Here is a 14,890-nt window from a genome sequence, read left to right on the forward strand (position 1 = left end):
TTCAGGTTATCTGCAGCAAAATATGTAAAACTACAAAGTAGTTTATGCTTACTTTCATGTATCTGTGTTTCAATAGCACATGTATTCATAGAGATATTTGTTGTTGTTGTTCTAAATAAATACATTTGTTTTCCTTCTCTTACATAAAAGTAATATACACTCATAGTAAAAAGTCCAGACATTACTTAAAGGTAAATAAGAATGCAAAAAAACCTCCTATAATCTCACCATTTAGAAAGAACTGCAACTTATATTTTGGTATATATCCTTCTAAACTTTCTTCTGTGGATACACACACGTGCTTTTTTATACAAAAATAAGATTATTCTATTCATGCAGTTTTGTAATGTGCTTTTCCTTTTAACAATAGTTGACGGATAGCTTTCCATGTCAATAAATATAAATTTGCTTCATCATTTGTAACAGCTATAGACTATCTACTATATTTATTTGTTCATTAATTCAGTAAGTATTCCTCTATGGACCAATCACTGAGATAGTCTTGAGCTGCAATCATAGGAAAACAAGTCTTTACAAACACAAATTTACTATAATTCATTTAATTAACCCCCTATAGCTGGACAGTAAAATTCTCCAATCTTGCTATTATGAAAAGAGTTAACGATAACTATCCTGTATATACACTTTTATGCCTTTGCCTGAATCGTTCCTTAGAATAAATTCCTAGAAGTGTTAATCACTTGATCAAAAGTAAATGTATTTTAAATATTGATATAAATGCAGACTGACTGTCAGAGAAGTTGTTCCAATTGACATCTCATCCACAGCACTTACTGCTCCATATTCTTGCCATCTTAGGCAAAAATTAAAATAAGTGTTATCTCTTTCTCTCTCTTTTGTAAACTGACAGCTCATATCTTTTACCTTGGGATGTTCATCTTTTTCTTAGTGATTTGCAAAAGGAATTATGTACATGAAGGAAATCTCATGTATTTTACAAATACTTCCAATTTTTTGTTTGTCTTTGGACATGCTTTGTGATATTTTAACCATATTGAAGTTATTTTTTTCCCACATGGAACTATCCATAGGTTTAAATCATGATTGTGATTAATAAGTGGATTGAGTTGAAGGAGTTTGAAATGATCAGGATCCAGGTCTTTGTGTGTAGAAACCCCCATATTAGCTTGCAGATCTCCTGTTGAATTCTTGGCAGGACAAATTGAGGCCCTCAGGAACATGTGAGAGGAACGTAGAAAGACTTGAGATTCTGTTCCTTTGCGTGGAGAAGTAGTCATTGGGTGGAAAATGCAAGCTAAGTGATTCAAAGAAAAGGAGTGGGAAGAGAGGTAACAACCAGTTTGGCTGTAAGAGGTCTGGGGAGGAAGATGGGGCGGAGAGAGAGAAAGAAATGTGGTGGCTGTGGTGAGGAGTGGAAATTTGAGGAAAGAGAAAGAGGTTTACAGATAATTTTTAGGAAGTTTGTCGGTATGATAGCCAGTTCTCACAAAACCTGTGGAATAAAAACCACATTACTCATCATACTTTGAAGTTAGACTTGGACATATTTTTGGATTCAAAAGTGGGAGATGGACCCCAAGGCAGCTGCTGGTGAATGCAGTGCCAGCCCAAGGCACCCAACGGTGTTTAGTGTCCCCAGTGTGGTCACACTGAGGTTGACTCCCCAAAGCTCAATCCATTGCTAGGTAATTAATCCAAGCCACTCATGGTCACTCTCCCTCACCGGGACTCCGTTCAGGAATTTCTGCCAATGGGATGCCAGGGAAGGCTTTGCTAGGGCTTTCAGAAAAGAAAAGTGTCTCTCCTGTTGAAAGAGAACAGGGAAACATGTTATCTCAGGTTGTATGGCCTCAGGGGGAACTTGCCTTAGAAAGAGCTGAACAGGTAGTTAACAGTGAGAGAGAGAGAGAGAGAGAGAAGCTGGGTCCCTAACGACATTGTTAAGCCACTGAAGCCACCAACCTTAAAGTCTGCCTTCCTTCTAGTCTTCCCGTAGCATGAGATAATAAATGTCCTTAATCTTTCAACCTGGGGGAGTCAGACTCTCTATTACTTGCAGCTGAAAACATTCTGACACAAAGAATGAAGTTTGAACAAGCTGGAACCCTGGCAAAAGCATCAAGTTCCTAGGGGAGGGCATAGCTCAAGTGGTAGAGTACATGCTTAGCATACACAAGGTCCTGGGTTCAATCCCTAGTACCTCCTCTAAAAATAAATAATAAGTAAGTCTAATTACCCCCCCAAAAGTACTAAGTTCCTAAATATAATCGCCGAGACTCAGTGCAGACCAAATGTTTAGATCAGACCTGAATTGTTTTCAGTTCCCAGAACATGCTGTGTTCTCTCCCCGCTCAGGGTCCTTGCACACACATCACTTCTTCTTTTTCCTCACCTCTGCTCTTTGCATCTCTGACACTGGCTCAACTTCAGGCCTCCAGCAGGAAGCAAGGGCTCCAGAAAGATCTCCCTGGCCCCTCACATCTGAGTGAGTGTTCCTGCCATGTGCTCCCACGGAGCCGTGTGCTTTCCCCGGGCACAGCCCTTGTCGAGCTGTATTGAATTGTCTGTATCTCCCTGTGAAGGCGAGGAGATATCTGTGTTGATCACAGTTTGGACAAACCTTGACGATATTATGCTCAGTGGAAGAAGGCAGACACAGAAGGCCACATATTATATGATTTTATTTATATGAAATCTCCAGAACAGGCAAATCCATAGAGGCAGAAAGCAAATTTGTAGTTGCCAGTGGCTAGAGTTTAGGAAAATGGGGAGTGACTGCTAATTGATATGAGGTTTTTTTGGGGGGGGTGATGAGAATGTACTGGAATTAGTGGTTATGGTTGCAGATATCTGTGAGTACACTAAAAACCACTGAATTGTATGCTTTAAAAAGGGGGATGTCATGCTATGTGAATTGTATTCAATTTTAAAAAAAGAAAAAAAACCCACCATTTTCCTCTTCCTCTGATGAAACCAGTAGGAAAAGAAAATGAGAAATATATACTCATTTATTTAGTGAAATACATAGAATTCTACAATAAAAAGATAAGTGTATCTTAATTGTGGCATATGTTGGTACTTCATTCTTTTATATGTCTGAATAATATTCCATTGCATACATATGTCTCATTTTATTTGTCCATTTATCAGTTGATGGATATTTGGGGGCTATGATGAATAACGCTGCTATGGATGCTGGTATACAAGTTGTTATGTGAACATATGTTTTCAATTCTCACAAGTATCTACCTAGGAGTGGAATTGCTGGGTCAAATGGTCACTCCATGTTCATCTTCTCTGAGGAACTGCCAGACTGATTTCCAAAATGACTGCACAGTTTTACATAACAGAAGCAACGTATGAGGGTTCCAATTTCTCCACATCCTAGTAAAAACCCATATGAGTAAATTTATTTCAGGCAAACAGAATGCTGACCTGGATAGGAATGAGACACTTCATACTCATGTAGTTAATGCACAAGTATCAAATGATCAGTAATGACCTCGCCAACCTGCCGTTTGACATCTCCGAGCTTGTAAGAACAAGGCAAAAGAAAAACAATGACTGCCTTGGGAATAAATGACTGATGTTATCTGTTAATTCTTTTAAAAAAGCATATCTATTGTCCAAGGAGCCTGCAGTAAATTTAAACTTGAAAGTTATACAGCAATGGCCTTAGCTTAAGCCAGAGCCATCCCCTGCTGGGGTTCAGATGTGTCTGGGCTTGTTTGGTGGACTAAGCGGCCAGAAGCTGATTTTTAAGAAGGAAAATGAACTTGGGAGAGAGAATTAATTTAAGGGAACAGAGATTGAAACAGAAAAGTTTGTTAAGGCTTTTGATGGGAGGTAGTTTTAAAAACATAGGACTCCTCAAACCCTAGCCTTGCCTTTATGTACCCAGGACTGAGTCCCAGAAGAGAAAGTCCTGTACACAAAATCCAAAAGCATTATTTCTATAGTTTGAATGTTTGTGTCCTCCTAAAATTCATATCTGGAATTCCTAATGCCCAATGTGATGGTATTAGGAGGCGGGGCTTTGGGGACGTGATCAGGTCATGAGATTGGAGCCCTCATGAACGGGATTAGTGCTCATAAGAGAAACCCCACAGAGCTCCGGAGCTCCTGTGCCATGTGAGGTCACAGCAAGAAGTCAGCAGTCTGCAACTCAGAAGAGGGCCTTCCCCAGAACCCGATCACAAGGCACTCTGCTCTTGGACTTCCAGCCTCTAGTGCTATGATGAATTTCTGTTGTTTATAAGCCACCCAGCCTATGGTATTTCTGTTACAGCCTGGATGGACTAAGACAATTGTTCTCATTAAAAACTCTAAGACGCTAGATGAAAGGCAGTACTGCCTCAGCATTCCGTTCATATAGATATATAGATAGTACACATCAGGGAGAGAGGCTTTCTCCCATTTTGTCCCCAAACTTTATAACCTCCAGAATATTCCTCTCCACATTGGGACACTGAAGGCTCCTGTGTATCAGGGATGGTGGCAGTGGCAATGGACTTGGAGGCGGTGTTGACTGGGGACATCGGAGGCAGCCTTGAGATACCTTCACTCAGCTGCCTGGGTAGTCCAGGCCTGGGCAGTTGACATCACTGGAAAGGGACAGAGCAGAGGAAGACAGTGGTGGCAACCCGTGAGTCCAGGTGAGATGCTCTCTGGGGACTCCCAGAGAGACACTGCTGGGGACTAGAAGTGAAGATGAAAACAGAAGACACGTGGATCATCAATGTTTGTTATTCAGAGTCCGCAGCATTTGGGCTGGTGTGGCCTAGGGAAATACAGTCTAACCACTATTGAAATAAAATAAAAAGTAGGTAGCTGAGGAATGAGCCAAACACATTTGAAATGAATGACTAAAAACACATTGTTCTTTTGGGATGATTGGTAATTTTATAAAACAATTTTTTTTCCACCCCAAGAGTCTTTGCTATTGTGACAGCTGATGTAATAAAGCTGTTTAGTGGCCTTTCCCATCATAGGTTGCTGTGTTGTTCTCACACCTGGGAATGTTCCATTGCTCCAGAGACGAACTTTCCCACAGTTTTCTTTCCCATGATGTTTGAGGTTATAGATGAAAATGTAACTGGTGGTCAATGGTAGGGAAAATAAGGTGATATCACACTGGGTGATATCACAGTGTGTAATAATAAAAAAATGAAGCAAGTTCAGTTGTATCCAAGATGTTAACATAAAGCCAACTTAATAGACGCAATAGAACTGGTGAGGATAACCAGCCCCTGGGGTCCTCCCATCCCATGAGGGAGGTGAGGGAAGGATCCGTAAATGCTGCCTTCTCCACCTTATGGAAATGAAACCATGTGATCACATCTCTGTTTTTCTAGGAAAATGAAATACATTAAGTTCAGGCCAGTGTTCTTTTTTGAAGACATCACAAGTTACCATTAGACTAACTTTCCATCAAAGGACGTTTTCCAAATTTTAAGAAAGAAACATAATAAATCTCACCCGATAAAGTTCTTGGTATGTGTTGAAGTATAAGAATCATTCTGGGAGGGGTGGGGAAGTGTTGTTGGAAGAGCACCTGACATGTCATGATCAGAGAAGATGCCACATTCCCTCTGTATGTGGGGAAGACAGATTAAACCAATGGTTTTCAAACCCTGGATTCAGTGGGGCCCAATGGTACCCTTAAATGATCCTGGAGTTATTGGGGAGGGGTCATGTGGGAAAAAGTCAGACAGGCTGAGTTTTGATCTTTTGTATGTTGGATATTGCCTAAGATTTACATTTGAACGTAGGGATTTGCTGCCAAAGAAAGGGGGGAGAGAGAGAGAGAGCATGAGAGAGAAAGAGATTGAGATTGAAAACCCCTGGGGTTTGCTTGAATCCACTTCTGCACATGTTATGGTTTCTCAGGAGGCGCCTTCTCCTGGCTGAACCCTACACACGTTAATCACAGTCGCAGCAAACTCGGTTGCTGTTTTCCTTACTCACACTGGGAATTCATCTTCTGGCTCCTAACACATGGTCTTGGCAATCCTTGTTGGGCTGCTTTGTTTCTGAGCCGCATGGTGGAAACTGTGCAGAGCCCTTGGCTGGATCCGTCACACCAACCCCTGGCTGACCTTCCGAACTGTACATCTCCACGCACAGGGGAAGAAAACTCTGGAGTCCCTGAGAGGAGAGGGCTGAACAGCAGGTCCCGTCCAGAATTGGGGAAGCTCTACTCAGGACAGCTGAGATTAAAAAAGAGTCAGGAAAGAGAAATCAGCAATTCCTTTAGGGGCAGAAAAAGGAGCCAGAAAACTTATAGAAATGCCAAAAGATGACAAATCCAGAAGGCTTGGAAATTTTGGTCACTTTAGCCCTCAGCTCCCTGACCTTTGAAAATGACGTGTCATGCTATTGAGTCCAAAACCAGCTTTGATAGGTTTTTTTTTTTTTTTCATCTTTGTACTCAAGCATTTTAAGACACTGTAGAGAGGTCTTCTAATGTTTTCCACACATCATAATGGCATAAAACCAGGAGAGGAACAGTGACAGCCAGAAAGAATTACAGAGAATAGAAGACCAAAATAAAGGGGGGGGGGCGGAATTAGGGTAATATCTATGGGCTTAATCAGTAACTGAATCTGGCAATGCAAAATTTAACAAATTAAGAGCAAACAGAACCCAGTTAAGCCCCTGCCTCCTAATGAGCCATCACCCCTACCTCGGGCTTTTGGGTTCCTCTGGCAGCACCAGGCAGACATGTCAGTTCCTGCTGGCTTTGATCCCGTCTGGCCTCTGGAACAACAGCCAAGCACTTGATCAGGCAGTATTTCCCAGCTCTGAGCCTCTGAAGGCCACACGTGGCATTATTGGGAGTTTTTTGCTTATTAGCAGGCCTGAAATTTGCCTGCTGCACCCACATCTGGCCCCCAGATGGTGGGACTCCCCTGAGGCTACCAGGTGTGCACTAAGCTGCAGGTTCCGTGTGTTTGTGGTCAGTCTGCCTGCCTAGTTTTTGGCCTGATTCTTGCCTTTTTCCTGGGACTAGAGCCTGGTCTAGAAGCTGGTGTGGGCTGCCATGCCTTACCTGGCTCCTGCCAGTCTGCTCAAGCCATCATCTCTCTCTCACTCCCACCCACCCACCATGGGGCCACGCAGAGTACTAAACTTGTGAAAAAGCAAAGTTGAGAAACCAGTACCACGAATCACCACATAGCCTTCATTTAGAATTACTAATTGTTAGCATTTTGCCACATTTGTTTTTCTTCCTTTCTTTTCCTACACACACACACGCACACACACACACTTGTCTTTTATGGCTATTTTGTTGTTATGTTGTTGTTCAGCATCCAATCAAGGATTATGCATTGTATTTAGCTGTCATATCTCTTTAGTTTTCTTTAGTCTAGGACAGCTTCCTTGGTTTAAAAAAATCTTTCTTGACATTGCTATTTTTGAAGAGTCCAGAGCAATTGTTTTGTAGAATGTCCACAGTTTGGATGTCTGATCATGTTCCCCCGATTACATTCAGTGGGGCCACAAGGATGTTCTTTTTCCCCGTCCTCTGCACTGCTGCACGTGCAGCATTTTGGCAAGAATACTCTTTAAGTATGACTGCCTCTTAGACACAGGCTGTGCCCATGCCCGCTTGCCTTCCTCTGTACATCTTTGCATAGCAGCCACCTCCCCCTGTCTCTGCCAAAAGATGAAGCATCAAGGGTGGCTGAGGAGCTTGTACTGGGCAGATCTGGGCTCCCAGGGGCCACCAGACAACACTCTGACGATTCATCCTGACTGGACTGGTTCAGAAGGGAAACAGCTTGAACGTTCTCCTTCGGCTCCCGCTTTCATTTGTGACAGATGAGCTCTCAGATATACAGAGCTCTTAGATCTCTGTAATAGTCCAGTAATGGTCAGGCTGAGGAGACAAACAGGGCAGAGATTCCACAGAAACAACATCTTGGAGGCTCTGTAGACTCAAAGACTCTGGTATATAATCTTTTGTATGTGGACAGAGAGCTTCTGAACTCAACTGGAAACTCCAGGCAAAGGGCTGCCATGCTAAGCTTGAGAGACAAGAAGGACCAGGAGAAGCTGGGACCGGATATCTCGTTGAGTACAGAGATTTGGCAGATATTCATGCTCTACATTAGCAAGGAAGCCAAGTTCCTCCTTGGAAAGGAAGCATGGGTACTCAAAGTTCAAAAAGTGAAAGTCAAAACCCAAACCAAGAGTCCTCATGAGTTGGAGACTTGGCACCAGGAGCTCCTCCAGGGCAGGAAGCCCTTCCTGTTATTCTGTGCATCCCCATGACAGAGCTCTCTGCTTGGTGGATGGGAGACACCCAACCTTGCAGTTGAATGAAAGAATGGATAAACAAATAAATGTATATGATTTCTAAAGAAAAAAGAGCCATTCTAGTATCCAAGTGTCCAGTTTAATTGGGATGATCTAAGAATCAGTATCTGAGGGGATAGATGGAGATGGCAGAATGTAGCAGAAAATGGGGTTGAACCACAGTAAGTTTTTGAAAAGTATTGTAATTCATCCTCAATTCACCTAAGTCCAGATTTTTCTTTTGTGATGAGCTCATTAGTGTCCTGATTTTCTGAGGGCAGAGACCCTTTGTTCAGCCACTGTGTAGCTGTCAGACACATAATCTGCTCTGATAAACTGGGAGTGAGGCCACAAGGATGATTTTTTTTCCTGCCCTGCCCTGCTGCATGTGGTAGAAACAGGAGATAAGATGTGGACACACTCATATAATATCCAGGCTTTTCAAAGGTCATAAAGCAGCACCCAAAGCTCACTAGATAATATCATAAAAGCTGGGAGGAAAGTCTAGAAGTAGGAATGGAGAAATTACATGGAAAGAAAGCTCAAGAAGCTTGTAATAAAGCATGGCTTAAACATAAGGTTTGGCACTTTATTAAGACAAGGAAAATAGCAAGGGGTCAGTGATTGAGTTGCGGGGTGGTTTCAGCACCTGGAGAGCTGGGAGCTTCCAGCAAGACCTGCTAGACCGAGAAGGTGGCTCTGGAGGATCTCCTAACGGATAGAAGTGCTGTGCAGGGGAAAAAAGACTTAGGTGATTCAGAAGAAAAGTATTTTTAAGTTGAGAAGAGTGCAATTGTATTACCATCCCCACATTTAGAGATGAATAAAAAAGGCACAGAGAAAGGAAGTGGGCTGTTTCTGGGCCTCCCATAACTACAGTCCAGCTCAGCTTCCTTATATAGGTTTTTTTTTTGCACACATGCTCTTAGTTTAGGTTTCTAAAACCCATGGTTTTTATTTATAGGTTAAGCAAACCCCAATTTTTCTAAATACTGAAGACAATGCTAGCCAGACCTTAATGTTTGTTATCACCATGCCTAGGGTCCCTCCCTCCTGCCTTCCTGTCTGAGCCCCTTGAGGAAGCTGGGTGGCCTCCTCATTTCTATAAACATTCTCCACTTTCTTCTTTGTTCCTTCCTTCCTTTTTTCCTTGCTTCCTTTTTTTTTTCTTTCTTTCTTTCCTCTTCTTCTTCTTCTTCTTCTTCTTCTTTTTTTTTTTTTTTTTTGCCAACGTGTCAGCACAGCTGAACGCTCCTGATCTCTGTTGGCTGCACAGACCCAGCTTCAGTTCTGTCCTTCTTTTACTGGGGAACTGATGTCAGCCTGGATTACAGCCAGGCAACTGTACTGTAGCTAATGAATTGGCAGGAAGAACAAAACACTGCAGCTCTCCTGGAACTGTTTTGTCATCTCTAGTTGGAGCACAGAAAACCTCGGGATTTGGAAAAGAACAAATGTCATTAAAAGGTTGCTTATTTGCCTTAGGTTGTCAAGACCCCCCCCCCCCCCCCCCCCGTTCACCACACCCTGAGTGTTTATCTGATTACAGAACTCAGGCAAATAACAAAAGGTTAAAGGAAAACTCCACCCTTGCAGCATTTCCCTACTCATTTCCCGCCCTCCAGGACTGGCTGTCAGGCTTGGATCAGGACAGTTTTATATTTATAGTCCTGTGACTAGAAGGGGCCAGACTTGGCAGCTTCAAAGGGGCTGAGCAAATTTTGGAAAGCTGGGACTGAAAGAGCCCTTAAGGAGCATTAAGGCCAACATTCTCCTTTAAAGATGAGAAGCCAAAGCCAGAGAGGCTGCTGGGTGTTGTGGGTTGAATTGTGTCGCCCCGAAATTCATGTATTGAAGTCAGAATGTAACTTTATTTGCAGGTAGGCCCTTTACAGAGATATATGTTAAAGTGTGATCACTGGGGTGGGTCTTAATCCAATATAACTGGTGTCCTTATAAAAAGGAGAATTTTGGACAGACATGTATACAGGGAGAATGCTACGTGAACACAAACTCAGCCATCTACAAGCCAAGGAGAGGGGCAGGAACAGATCCTTCCCTCACAGCCTTCAGGAGGAGACAGCCTTGCCAACACTTTGATTTTGGACTTTCAGCCTCCAGAACTGTGAGACAATACATTTCTATTGTTTAAGCTCAGTTTGTGTTACTTTGTTACAGCAGCCCTAGCAAATGATTACCTCTGGAATCTAAGTTCTAGAATGGCCAAGCCAGTGGAGTCTTCTGACGCTCTTGCCCAGTGCTCTGATCACATTGCTGCCTAGACTAGAGACACACTATGAAGTTACTATTTACAGAAAACAGAGTACTTCTCAAGAGGGCCAGTTTGTCTAAGAACTTGAAAGTCAATGTCTCTGATCTTCCCCGCTGGAATCTGTACGTGTAAACAGAGACAGGAAGATGCTCCCCAGCTACCTCCATCCTATTCAGCTTTAAAAGCTGCCCCCATTTATTCATTTCCTCAGAGCCTAGGAAATAGGCATTCTCTTCTATATGGTTGACCTGATTTTTAGTACTTGTCTCAATCTTTTAAAAAAAATTACCTGGCCTTAAAAGACCACAACTAGAAACACAAAAATTATGAAAGAAAAAAAAACTCATTGGTAAAGGTAAATATACAGTAAATGAAGTAGATCAACTACTTATAAAGCTGGTAGGAAGGTTAAAATACAAAAGTGGTATAATCATCTATATCCACAATAAATAGTTACAGGATCCACACGCACACAAAAACCCATGTAAAATATGATGTTAAAAACATTAAATGGGGAAAGGGTAGAAAAAATTCAGGATTGTTAAAATGTCTGGCCTTTTTCTATGTTTTATGGTATTCAGTTTCCCAATATTTTGTTTGAGAATTTTGGCATCTGTGTTCACAAATGAGAGGGCCTATGAATTGCATTTCTTACACTGAAAAAAAAATTACCTAGCCTTTCTATTTGTGTGAGAACATTCTCAGTTTAGCTATTATCATCTTCTATTATGTCTAAAGTTGTGTTCCTTATTTGTTATTAACAGTACCTTTGGTTTCTATCAATTTATAATTATGAACGGGCTTGAACTCCATTTGTATGCACATAAACCATGACACTTTTTATTGGAAAAACATATTTGAGGAATGGAGTGATCTGGATAAAGTACAGTAACTTTTCACAATAGATTGAAATTCTGACCTCAAAGGATTTAAAACAACATCACCAACAACAAAAATAATATTTGTGATGATGGCAGGCTCTTTTCCAAAGTGAGGTCCTCCTAAAGAGGGCATCAGGAGACCAAGTTGTTGACTGAGAGCAAGTGAAGCCTGTCTTCTCCCCCACGTCTTCACACTGAGGGAAGGACAGGAACAGTAAAGCATTCGCACTGAGCTCAGGAACATCCCAGAGATCCTGGTGGGCAGATGAAGAGCCCAAGGGGCCAAGGATTTGCCAGGTGGTCCCAGAAGAATATTCTGTGAGAAATCTGTGCCTCTGCTACACCCTAACTCATGGGAGTCAGGCTGGCCTGTGTTGTGGGGGACCAGCCACCATGCCGGCTTTACCACGTGGTTAGTTTGTGTAAACCCCTGCATTAGAAAGTGTGTGCTCATGTGGGCTTGTGATCCCTGGCTCCGAGTTTAGGATTTCATGACACTCCCCCAACACCACATAAAAGAGGGACACTGGCAAACCATTGGGCCATTTTAACTCTGACAAATAAGAATATTATTTTTTTAAAAACAATACCTTCTATCAGTATCATTTCATAAAAAGATGAACATTTAAATTTTTTTTTTATAATTAAAAAGACAAAACCTAAGAACAATGACTGTCTTTCCACTGTGGACAAAAATGTTGCCTGCCATATCAGTAAACAAATGATGTTTCGGCCATTAAGCCATCAGCCACTGCAGCCACCCTGAAGGGGCACCCTGAGGGGAATTCAGGATGGAGAAAAACAAGACACTGGCCCTAGATAGTTAAGATGCATATCAAAGAAATAATTTCTTTAAGAATTTCATTAAGCCCAGACTCTCCCATCTTCCCATACAAAGAAAAGTGCTAAATTCATTAACTTGAGATGCCTGTTTTTATTTCAACAGTAATTTTTTGCTATTCCAGTTATCAGGTTTTGTTTTGTTTTGTTTTTTGCAAAATTCCTATATATCCTGGCTCCTCCCTTACTTCCTCACAACAGTCCCTCAGAACTATCTGAGAATGTGTCTCCTGGGTTTAAGTTCTCAGTAAGTCCACTGAATAAAACATAGTTCTCAACTTTTAGCTGTGCTTTTTTTTTCCAGTCAACAGTTTTTGCAACCAACCAAGGGACCCAAAGCAGACTTCTCTCCTTCACCTGAAGTCTGTGAGGAACCAGAGAGGTACCAGCAGAGGCCTCTTGGGCCCATCTACCTCCTTGGAGAATCTGGGTGGGTCTCTCCAGGTTCTTGGAGCTCTTGGTTATTGGTTGATGATTCTCGGTTTTATTTGGTGGTGTTACCAGGTACCTGACTCCCCAGTTGAAAGACACTGGGGGAACCTGGTTGAAAGACACTGAGAGTTACTCAATTGAGAGACACTGAGTGGTCTGGACTGGGTGATTAGGTGATAGGCTGGCCTAACATCATTGCCTCCAACTAACACTCCAGCCAGGTTTATGTATATACAAAACTTATAAGTATTTAGTTACTTGGGAATTTCATCCTGAAAATGGTCAAGATGGAGGTCTTTCATTGCATATGCTGTGAATTAGGGAAAGCCAGTTTGATAAAACATTTTTTCCAGAATTCCAACCTTAAATAAAAGCCCTTCTAGTGGTACTTTCATTCCTCTCCTTGGAGATGTAAATATTCTACCTGATCTTAGGCATTTGTCTGTGTATAGGGGGTGGGTGTGTAGGTGTTTTGAGAGCTTGGTCTCTTGCCATCTGGAAGGTACACGTATGTTGTATATTTGGCAGCCACTCGAATAGACTACGATTCTGAGCAGTCTTTGTGCCAACACTCAGGGACTTTTGTCATTTTAACCTTTGCTGCATCTGCCTATGCAACGAAGGACTTTACTTTCTTAGACTGTTTTCTCGGGGAGTAAACTTTCTAGATCTTGTGATGGTTATGTCCTTCACACTTTTATGGGGATGTCTCTTGCGTCTTACTGGTTTGAGTCACTATTAAGATATATCACTTTAATGGCCAAACAATGGATCCTTTAAATTGGAGAAACTTCTAAATTGGTAAAATTTTAGAGAGCTCTCATTATAAACCGCTGTTTTATTGGTACCTATGAAAAACCACATTAGAAGGTGAAAAAATATATATAATGGTTAACTTAAGAACTCCCTTAGTTTAAAACAAACAAAAAAACAGTTTGGAAAGCCTTATTTGGGATCTCCACTTCCCCTCAACTGGTCTTACAGATGCTAATGAAAATATTAGGGTAATTAATGTTAATTAGGTTAATTAACAAGGAAGTAAAAAAAAAAACTGAAGGGAAAGTTTAGAGACTTCTTCCCAACAAGTCGGAAATTTTAAAGGGACTTGTCCCAGAGGATTAAAAAAAGTTGTCTAAATGGTAATTAAGAAATGGGATAAATAAAACAGATGTTAATGGGATTAAAACAAAAGGGTTTGAAACAATGCTATGTAAGGTTGCCTGGCCCAAAGGGACCACCTTTGGTTTCCAACATTAAAGGGCGCCAAACAAATCTGCTCTGTTTACCCCAGTTTTTAAAAAATATATATGTATTTAAAAGGCTGGAAGAAAATTACACTGAGATACTTGGCCAACAATTACTTGGGGCAAAAGTTAAGCCAATTAATAAAGTTAAAAGATTGACCAAAGGGCCTGAGTCCCTTGGCTTAACCCTCATTAGGGACCCCAGGCTGTTTTATACAAAAACAGATAAAATGGTCAGGGGATAAAAAGAAAGAACTTCTAGGACTTCTTGTAAGACCAAAGCTTGTTGATGGGGTCCTAATGGAAACTAAAGTTAAAGGTATGAAAGTTGATAAAACTGAGGTGAAAATTTATAAAAATTGGTATATTTAAATGGGCTTTATATAAAATTGTTACATCTCTTTGCCTAATTATGTTGTGGGATAGACACGTCTCACTGGGGAATGCTTCCCCTGCCTGGTATTATAAGACAGGGCCTATAAATCTGCCCCTCAGACAATATTAATTAAACATGTTACCAGGAAAAGGAAAATAAGAATTACCTCGGTTCTTAGTTGCCTGAAAAGAAGATTTTTGATGAGAGACAGGAAGCGTGATATAAGCAAGATTTTTATTAGTGAGGTAAAATAAGTAAAAGATAGTACACTCCCGAGAACTGGTAGTGGGCGAATCCAAGGGAGGAAAAATGGCGCCGTACCCTCATTTTTTCTGTTTTTATATCCTGGTCTCATGATTGATTGATTGATTGATTGGTTAATTGACAACTCAGGTTCCCTGCGCTCTGGGTAATTGACAGCTCAGGTTCCTTGTGTTCTGGATTGTTCCTTTCCCCCTGCCCAGTGCTCATTTCTATCTAAACTACCTAACAAACATACTAAAGGAAACCAATAGGGTTACCTAAGCCCACACAATATAAGGTAAAAACTGGGAACAATATT

Source organism: Camelus ferus, chromosome 3 (genome assembly GCF_009834535.1).
Source record: "Camelus ferus isolate YT-003-E chromosome 3, BCGSAC_Cfer_1.0, whole genome shotgun sequence".
NCBI classification, from domain to species: Eukaryota; Metazoa; Chordata; class Mammalia; order Artiodactyla; family Camelidae; genus Camelus; species Camelus ferus.